The sequence below is a fragment of the Thermobia domestica genome, chromosome 13, assembly GCF_964235325.1.
Source record: "Thermobia domestica chromosome 13, izTheDome1.hap1.1, whole genome shotgun sequence".
Classification (NCBI taxonomy): Eukaryota; Metazoa; Arthropoda; class Insecta; order Zygentoma; family Lepismatidae; genus Thermobia; species Thermobia domestica.
Window position 1 is genome coordinate 180662909 of NC_137466.1, and position 10871 is coordinate 180673779.

The window sequence follows — 10871 nt, forward strand, 5'->3', positions numbered from 1 at the left end:
GGCTTTGGATGATTTCACGAAACCGACGGACGCCTACTTCAGAGTTATGTAACATTTCTCTAGTTCTAGTATGGCGAAGTTACGGTGCCTCTAGGGTGTAGATTTCGTCACCTACTCACAAGGGCGGATTAAAGGGGGCGAGGGGGCGATCGCCCCCCCCCAAGAGCCCTCCAAAATATTAAAATTACACACACTGCTGCTTGTAGCTTACCGCCACAAGAACGAAAGTTTGGGATCGTTCTTGCGTTATTTTAAAAGAGGGTTAATTCTTTAAATTCTATTTAAAAATTGTGTCTGTCCAGCATGCCGCGTTTACGCTAACGATAACTCGAGTCATAATATCAGATAAATTTCAGGAAGAAGGACGATTTTACTTGAGGTCATAACATCAGGAAAACTATCCATGGCTGGTTCTTTCCCATGAGAGGGGTCTTTTTTTTTTTTTTTTTTTTGTAAATATTGCTCATTTTTGCAACGGGTTTGGTTGGGGGCTATCGAATAAACATGCCTCTCCAAACTCTTGTGACTAAACCTTTGAAGAAATTCGCTACTTTCTAAGGTATTTTAGAAACTCACAAGGCATAGTAGTACATTAACGCTGTTGAGGTCGGAAAAAACGTTTCTGAAAAACTACTGGGAACCAGTGAAACCAGTCGAGAATCAAATCAACTCGTCAAGAAGACAAGTAATCCTAAATCGCGACAAACTGAAATTAATGTTGTAGAATATGATATTCCTTGGAAGGCAAGGCATTGCTTTTCAAGGCCACAGGGAAGATGCTTGTGTGGATAATTGGACCTCAGATGGTGAGGTGTAGAAACTAAGTTCAACGAGGGCAATTTTCGAGAATTGGGCAAATTTAGAATGACTTGTGGTAACGATATCTTAAAGAATCACTGGAAGAAAGCATCGTAAAGGACAATTTTTGCCAATAAAACCACACAAAATGCTCTCATTGGGGGTTGTGGATGAGAAATCACGTCTATAATATTGTCAATCGAGTGCGGGAGGGTCAGTTTTATTCTATTATGTTTGATGAGACTACGGACGTTTCGCACACATCTCAGCTGTCTTTGATTGTAAGGTACAAACACACGGGTGAAATAAGAGAAGACTGCTTCAGTTTCATTGATCCTCGATCAGCAGAGCTGAAACGTGAGGACATTGGTTCGAGCTTGGAATCCGAAGACGCAAAACCGCCCAAACTCTCACTGACTGGGGGGAAAATTGAAAAAAAAATTGCTCTATCTTTGCTACGAGACTTCTCACTCGACCCGAAAAACTGCGTTGGTATTGGTACAGATGGTTGCGCCGTCATGACCTCAAAGTCGTGGGGCAGTGCAGGAGATCCAGAAGGAGGCTTCAAACGCGCTGTACTGTTCATATTGCAATCACAGCCTCAACTTGTCCATCTTCAGGTCATCGTCAGTATAGTGCGTGAGGAAATGTCTGGGAACAATGAAAGAGATCATTGTGTTTTCCACCGCATCGTCAAAACGTAATACTGTCCTTAAGCTTACGCTTGGTGGCCAATTGGAGACATTTTGTGAAACGAGATGGGTTGAACGGAACGACATGGTGTTACAATTTCACTTGAAATTAAAAAAAAAAATAGTGAGGCTCTACAGTGTGTTCCAAGTGATCCAAGTTAGATACAGCCAAAGCACGGGCACTTTCTTCTCCCATGCACGACAGCGAGTTTATCGTAACTATTACTTGTCTTCAGGATGTTCTCACGATAACTCTATCCTTCATCGACTTTTGCAGAAGACAGATTTAGACATGAACGCAGTGTCAGATGTCATTCAGGACACTATCGCAGCATTAAACAACAAGCGTTCAAACAGCAAAGAAGAATTCAAGGCAATTTTCGAAGCAATATCCAGAATGGCTGCCAGTGTCGACGTGTAGATTCGAAATCCTCATTTCACCCAAAGACAAACACATCCTACTTACTTCAGGGCAGATGACACGACATCTTACTACTGAAGAACTGTCTACATTCCGTTGATCGAGTCGGTCGTAGAAGACCTCAAAATGCATCTTGTGCCGCATGTTTTAAACGTATACGGACTCAACATTCTACTGCCAACACGTGCAACCGACAAAACTCTGAGCAACACCTCCGCGTTCTAAAACCATCGGACTTTACAAAACTATCGGAATTGAAGAAAAAATGCTATTTTCCCTCCTTAGTTCTGAATTTGCAATCTGTACTTCTAAATGGAAGAGAATTAAAGAGGAAGGTGAAACTCTATCACGGACTGCGTTGGAAGCCTTGGCCACTAGTGACGAAGATCTTCGCGTGGCTATTCGAAAACTGCTGTGCATAGTTGTATCCCTGCATTCGAGTGTGGCCAGTGCAGAACGATCTAAATCCACATTGCAGCGACTGAAAACGTGGTTGCGATCTCGTTCTGGCGAAAAGCGGCTGAAAGGAAAAAATGAAAATGAAATTTTTGAGTTTTACGTCCCATGGTTATGCGGGCTAGGCGAAAGGAGACGGTGCTGATGAGCAATGAATGAAATGGTGGAATTGAAAAAGTAGGACGACTAGCACTTTTGAATGTCTCAGGAACATTGTCGTAGATCGCGACAATATTATATCGAGAGATACGCCTTGGGTGGTATTCATCAAAAAGCGCGTTTTGCGTTGTAACTTGTCGTAAGTTCTTCTGTCCTTTGTCTAATTCATTTTACTAAAATACAGAAACATTATGAGCGTTCTAAGAAATGTTTAACCTGATATTTTTCTAGCAAAATATTTAGTAAAGCATAACCACGACCAGGCCTGTAGACAGAATATCGTTTTGGGGGAGGGGGCATTGTGGTGAAAATTCCGTAGCAATTATATCTTTTACCCTCTTTTCCTGAATCCGTTTTACCTTTCTTTTTTGGGGGGATAATTTATGGGAACATATTCCACTCTACAACAAAGAGTCCCCCCCCCAAGACGTTTGGTTTAATCCGCCAGTGCCTACTCAGTGGTATCAGATTAACGGTTACCTCCAGGTCCGGATTTATAATCCTGCGAACCACGCGTTCGTGGAAGGCGCTGGGTGAAAACGGCGCCAAACTGGAAAATGACTTTGTGTTTTAAATGTGAATATTTATTAGAGAAACTGTTGTGATGAAATTTTTTTCAATTAGCTTCACATAAATATTGTACAGACTGAGATACAGACAAAATGCATAAAAAAGACAATAAAGTCCAATCTTTGCGTGAGTAGCTGAAAATACCCCTTTACAATTGAAATGGACTCATACATCAATTGGTACCAATGCTATATTCACAAGTGATGCTAGCTTGAGGTAAATTTCCAGTGGCGCACGGAGATTTAGAAAAGATTTTTTAAAAGGAAGATTTTACGAATAGGAGATAAAATGTAGGGAAATTTAGCTTTTCAATAGATGTTATATTAAACACTACGGTAGTACGACTAAAGACAGCGGCATTATTTCCACAATCCTACCATATGCATAAAATACAAATATAACATACTTCATTCCTCTCTCCCAACAACTCTTCCGCGACCTTGCTGGAGAATATTGCGAGAGAGAGAGAGAGAGAGAGAGAGAGAGAATTACAGCAGAAAGAAATGTTTTACGGAGTGTTCCACCTAGTCATAAACAGTGTCCTCGTATAGTGCTTCGGTTCAATGGCCAACTTAAGAGTTGAGAAAAGTCAGCGTAAATGAAATGCACATTATCGAAGTTCACGCGACTGTCCATTGGTCCAAGTAGAGGGACGAATACTGAGTAAAAATAGGCTGTATAAGTAGAATTTTTGTCATTTCTGAGGGAAATTTTAATATAAGTTATTTCTGAGGGAAATTTTAATATCAGTGGCTCACACTCGGTGCCCACTACTTAATGTCTATTAGAACATTTGTCATTCGCCTGAGTTCCCATCCTGAGTCCGGCCTTGTCTGTTTCTATCCTGAGTCGTTTAGCTTTTTCTTTTTATTATTATTTATAACGATGTATGCTTTTACTTTTCAATAGTATTTTGTTTTTGTTTTAAGGTGGATCACTACCCGGAAGTCAGTACATATTTTAGCTTATTCCCTTAACTGCTGCGCAATGAAACGTTATATATTATAAATATTGTACTTTAAGATAGAGTAATGTTTCAGCTACAGCACAAATCACTGACTCATTTGGTTGTGTCTCCTGACATCGAAAAATGTAACAAATAAAAGTAAATATTTGATTTGTTTTACAATGAGCACACAAGATGGCACTTACTGTTAGATCTTACTAGAAGTGCTCCGTTTTATGAAATGTTTATTTGTATGTGTAAAGTATTTTAAACTAACGATCTTATTATGAAATAGATATATTGTTTGACCGTTTCTCGTGTTATGTTTCACATTTTATTTAAATATTAATTTGCATTTAAGGAAATAGATTTTGAGATGAAACTTGCGCATAACCCCATAATGCGTTGTTGCCAAATTTGTATGTTTACTGTAGTAGTCACAATAAGAAAATTCCTTGTTTCTAGCATTGCAGTTCGAGAAGCGAGATTGCGGAAAAAGTTGAAAACTAATTTTTCCATTAAGTATCCAAGCAGAATTCCATGATTACTCCCTTTATTATCTGGCATTAGTAAAAACTTGACACTGTCTGGCAACGCCGCACTATTCAAGCAGCGTTTAGTATAGCACCGAGAACACCTAGTGATCCACCTTAATAATAATGGCCAACAATAAGTGTGCGTTTAGTATAGCACCGAGAACACCTAGTGATCCACCTTAATAATAATGGCCAACAATAAGTGTGCGTTTAGTATAGCACCGAGAACACCTAGTGATCCACCTTAATAACAATGGCCAACAATAAGTGTGCATTTTATCGGAAAGAAAGCTATTAAACTTGAAAGAAGATGACAAGCAAGCGAAGGCTCTGAAAAAGTTGCTTTCGGCTTCTGGACGAAATTTCGAAAGTAATAATCGTACAAATGTTGAGGTGATGGAGTTGTCAATACCAGTTACTGTTAACGAAGAATTTGCAAGTCGAAAAACTTTTGAAACTGTAAGTTTATTTTATTGCAGTAATTTAATTGTTAAATTAAAAAGAAATGGATATGACCTCTTCTGTTACGAGTCTGAGTTAAATTTAATATATTTCAAAATCTGTTTCAATACAATTAGTTTCCAAGCAGTATATTCGTATATAACTCGAAAGCGTAACTGTAGTCGAAAGGTCATTAGGATTGTAAGTAACACTTTTTGTTTTAGAACTCTCTTTATCAACTTTATCAATCACAGCAGCTTATACACATGCTCATTAATAACAGTGGAACAATCATTATCAATCCATTCTCTCGTATTAAATTTAGATGGAACAATATCTTTAAACATTTGGTAATAGTTCTAATGCAAAGTAGAGTTTTGATTATTAGTTACCAGTACTTGTGTTCAGAGATGCACCAACGGAGGTGGTCTGAGAGTCTGGATCCCTGACAACTTTTAATTTTTAAGAAAATTATCATAATTTCAGAAGACAAATACACAAAATTATTTGCATTTTGTAGGCTACTCCGAAAAATCTTCGGATCCAAAAGAGAAATCTTAGTGTGACACTGCTTGTGTTTACATTGTATTACTCATTGCCTGATTTCGAAAGTCTACGTTGGAAAGACACATAAAAGGACTGAATTGATTCATAGGCCTAAGGGGCCCTGAAAATAATTTTTGCGGCTAGAGCCTGATTTTAAAGTTAAGCCACTGGATCAAAGACATTAAATATCGATTAAAGCACACACTTTTGCTATTTGTTGTGTATTAAACAGATTCATCTAAAATTAATAAAGATTCATTTGAGAGCAACTATATCTCAAAAACGATTAAATAAACTAGTTTTGATGGTCGTTGAAAAAGACATACTCAATGAAATGGATACGGATGCAATAATAAGAGATTTTGCCAAATTGAAAGTCAGAAAAGTGTCTTTATAACATGAACTTTTCAGTAACAAAGGAAACGAAAAGTTAAGCTAATTACCATAATCGTATCACTAGAAAATACTATGTAAATATGCTTTTAATGAAACATAAGAGCATACATCTTTATCAAAATCATACCTGTGTTAATATTAGACTTGAAGCTCATGAGTTTTATTCTGTTTCGACTTTTATGTTTCACTTGTACTTGTCAAAATACATCTTTTATATATATATATATATATATTAGTTGTGCCTTGTGCCTATTTAATGAAAAATTCTATTAATTATTAAAATTGGAACTTTGTTAAGTATTCATCCTCAGTCAATTAGTTATAATTTTGCCATTTTCATTATATTCACAGGGAGAATACAGATATTGAAGAAATTTGCAATTGTAACAACTATTTGAAGAATTTTGTCCATCACAACTTTCTACTCTTTTAGTATGATCTAAGTGGGGGCATCTAAATATTGTTTGCTTACACTTAAGAAATGTCTAGAACCGGCCCTGGTTACCTCTTCCACGAGGACACCTGAATTACTGCTAACTTCTATCATATAGACTTAAGTGTCCGCTGATCAACAAACGTTCTGTGCATATGTATTCTCCTGACGTAGTTCAGCTGTATGGCTGAATGACGCTAGCGCAGCTTCGATACTCTGACGGGGTTAACCTCCATTCACCTTTCTGGATGGAGCATTTAGTGTACGAGTCTGAGCTCTCGCACACCTCTACGACCGCGCTATCTGCTGGGAAACTAAGTAGCTAGTATTTATCTCGTTCATTGGTACCTTTCTGTAGTAAGTTACTAAAGAAGAAAAGCTATGCATTCACGATATTAACGTAATACATTGTAATATAACGAAGGTAGAAACACACTAATATGTACACCTAGTTTCTACTCATATCAATGTGGAGTATTCAGCGATTGGATAGTTATAGACAATACACATCCCATAACAATATTAACAAATCAACTGGTATATAATTACAAAATTTAAATGTAATTACATAATACAGGGTGTCCGAGAAGTCCTTCCCTGATTACAGAAATTGATAACTGAGGCTAGAAATACGATAGAAATATGAAACTGGTGTTGAATTGTTTACAAACTATAAAAGTTTTGGTCACATCAGTACACTTCCACATGAGCACCCTTGGTATCACGTAGCACATCTAGGCGATATTCAATTTCCATCCACACATTAGCCAACATCACTGGAGTGATCGATGCAACGACTGTGGTTATTCGTTGTTGCAGGGTTTCAAGATCTGGTACACGTGTTCGGTAGACCTAACAAGACAAAAACTTTTATAGTTTGTAAAAATTCAACACCAGTTTCATATTTCTATCTTATTTCTAGCCTGAGTTATCAATTTCTGTAATCAGGGAAGGACTTCTCGGACACCCTGTAGAAAACAAATGAGTGGCGAGATAGGACAAGTACACGGAAATAAAAATCTTATCTATGCACACTAATACGGATAATAACAAAATGTAGTGTTACTGTGACTATTATCTAGAAACTACACTATCTAGTGTCCACAAGTGCATAGTGCACACTTCGAGGATGCACACTCGAAGTCTACAAATGGAGTGCACACTAAATAGTGTACACTTCGTTAAATTAGCTTTTGATCCACACTTGTTTACAGCGCCTCATCGTGGTGGAATATGGAACATCGATAACAAAAGAAGGGAGAATTTTGCGTACTAGAAAAAAATAACATGCTTTTTTCTAGATGAATGATTTTCAAGTTATATTAAAGATAAATATATCGTACAGATTGACAATATAGGGTAGGCCTAACCATAAAATGACTTAAGAGTTTCTTTCATGTATGCCAACAGCTTCAGCTTTGCCGTACCTGCAAATATTTAGGTCTATCAGCATAAAAACCACTAAACTATTGGCGATGTTCTATTTTGTTAGGTATGCTTGCGCGAGGGAATATATATTAATCCTCCGGAAGAAAAGTAGCACTGGTGGTTAGGGCGCTGATGATACTGTTGCTAAGTAGCTTAGGAATTTTCTTGCAGGTGAAAGTAGGAGATTTGCAAGAGCGTTAAGACACCGAAGTTACCGAGAGGAGCGCCATTTACAATAATGTGGCTCAAAACTACTTTGGGAGAGAGTTCATATTGAGTATAATTCCTTTATGTACGGTAGATACACAGCAATGATACTATAATTGTCGTCCTTCTATTGTATTGCTTCAGTTACAGGCATACTGATTAGACTATTTCTACCATATTGTGATAATGTTGAAGTTCGTTATATGTTACGCTTTCTTTGTGAATCTATAGATTTTACTCGTAAATCTTCAAAATAGTTCCTCCATATTCTTAATCTACACCGAAAGTTAACACTTACAAGGATGACAAGGAAAGAAGTGGTGGAGTTGAACATCAGGACCAAAATTTACAGGAAAAAGCTATTATGTCACTATGAAATGCCAATTTATAAGGTTCACGTGTACTCAAGATGGATAACCCTAATTAAAGTAATACGTTTAAAAAAAAAAGATATAAGATTACTATCTTATAAGCCCGCTTAAATTGAGTTCTGTACATTGTATACACTTCAACATTTGCGTGCACTTCACTATACTTTCGGCGCTTTACATCTTTCTTGAAATATACCCGCTGTCTCTCCTACACACTTCCCAATACGAAAATGGTTACTCAGTAACGAAACAAATCTCCTTATCAAAATATAACCATTAAAAGCTACTATTGATCTAATAATAATTTTATTAAAATTAAAGGACGGTTTTATGAAAAAATACAGTATGCAATGTAGTGGCTCTCATTGTTTAACTATACGGAAGGAATTATTTGTTCACAATCAATTTATAATGGGTACCGTAATGGGATTATATGAATTAAAAGGATGGCAAGTCTTTACTTTGGCCATTTTATTCAATGAATCGTTCAATAAACCGATTCGTAACCAAGACTGAAAAGAACGTGCCCTACGAGCCTCTAATCTGCCTTCACTCGCTGACGCTCGCTCGGCAATACTATGTGAATTAAATATTAAACTTTGGTACAGAAAAGAACCACCCTAGTTATTAACTTTTATATGTATATAAGCTAACAGGCAAGTTCTGAAAACCGGAACCGAAAGATCAAATCACTGAATCGAAGAATCAAAAAAAAGAAAGAAAAAGAAATGTCCAAAGTAAACTTACCAAGAGGAATTTTTGAAGTTTTTGATCAATGTGGAGAAATAAATTTTTGATCTGTATTTCTCTTTTGGGCAGCTGTCAAAAATGCAAAATGTATGGTAATTGATATATTACAGTCTCTCAAGTGCAAGGAAATATGGTAGCTTTGAATAGAATTTGTTTTGAACCAAAGCTAGAAAATTAGCCTCTCTACCTACGAATTAACATTTGCAGCTGCAGCTGTAGCTATAGCTTTAGAGAATGAATAATCTAGGTATTTATTATTCTATGCTAGTTTAACATTTTAATTCATACGCCATTAAAATTTGTCATTTACGTGCAAATAGCTCTATTACCGATAGTGTAATTATTTCAATTAAGCTACGTAAACCATGTAATATTTAAACACAAATGCCTTTGTAGCATTATTAAAGAAACTATTTGGTTGCTTTCCCTATACTATTTTAAATTCCATTCCATACTCAAAAAACACAACGTAAATAGTTTGTTATTTGCGTAACATTTTTACATTCCACTTCTAAAATCACTAATTTGTATATTTATCAAGTAAATTATTATTAAATCAGCTCACAAATATATATACCTCAACAAAAATATTAAAAATATGTCTTTTAAAATTTTATTAAATCACTTTGACATTATTGTTGTTCCTACTAGAAAGAACTCCCATCTTAAGTACGCAAGTGTGCTAACGTAGTGTACATCCTCGCACACTACGTACTATGCACTCGCAGACTTGTGAACTTGGACCTTTTGATGCACACTAGGTGACGTCAGTTCCGGAAATAAACGTACTCCGAATGCACACTTGTATCTTTTGGACATGGCCTAATATTCTTTTCAATAAATGGAAAAAGATAAAAACACACAGAAACCAAATTTACTTTATTTTTATATATTATAAAAATACTTATCTATATCAGAAACAGACGTTATTGAAGCATGTCATTAATGTCAAGTGTGTTCACGATAGAAGTCAACACATTCTCAATTCGTACGTCTATGGCATATATCACACATGCAGTAAACAAAACATTACTTGTTTCCTGCGGATCATATAACATGTTCTTCGTGGCTCCAAGGGAAACGTTTCACATATAACTGGGTCATCTAAACGAGAATAATCTAGATTGATCTAATAGGCATGGTAAACACCACAATAGTTGTTAGAATTAGTCATGCACGGCTAGAATAGGCTTCAAGAGACCCATCTTGGCGTTCCTATCATATTCTTGGTGCAATGCGTGTTCCCGTACATAGATGTATGCATTTTACTTCAAAAAGACATAAATGTTGAGTTTGGCAACAATGACACACTGCTCCTATCAGTTCCACGTAAGCTGCAACACACCACAGACCAGGCTTGTAACTTGGTATGTAAGCATCTCGATTTACTTTATTATGCTGATTTTTCTCTAGTAACCACTTGTACAATATCTTGAAGTTACATCAAACTCTACTAAAATACAAAAACGACATTTTTTGTCTTACTTATAATCAAAATTTGATTTCTTTTTTTGAAACAGGTCTTCTACTCAGCACTTTTCCATATCACACTCACATTGTCTCTGATTAATACTGCGCACTTTCCCGTAAGTGCATATTGCCCCAAATTACAATATATAGATGAATGGCAGACAACAGAGAGTGAACGTTCCCAAGTAATAACAAATTTCTACGTTTTGCTTCGCTAATTACAAAATGCATTTGAAACTGTTAAGTCAATT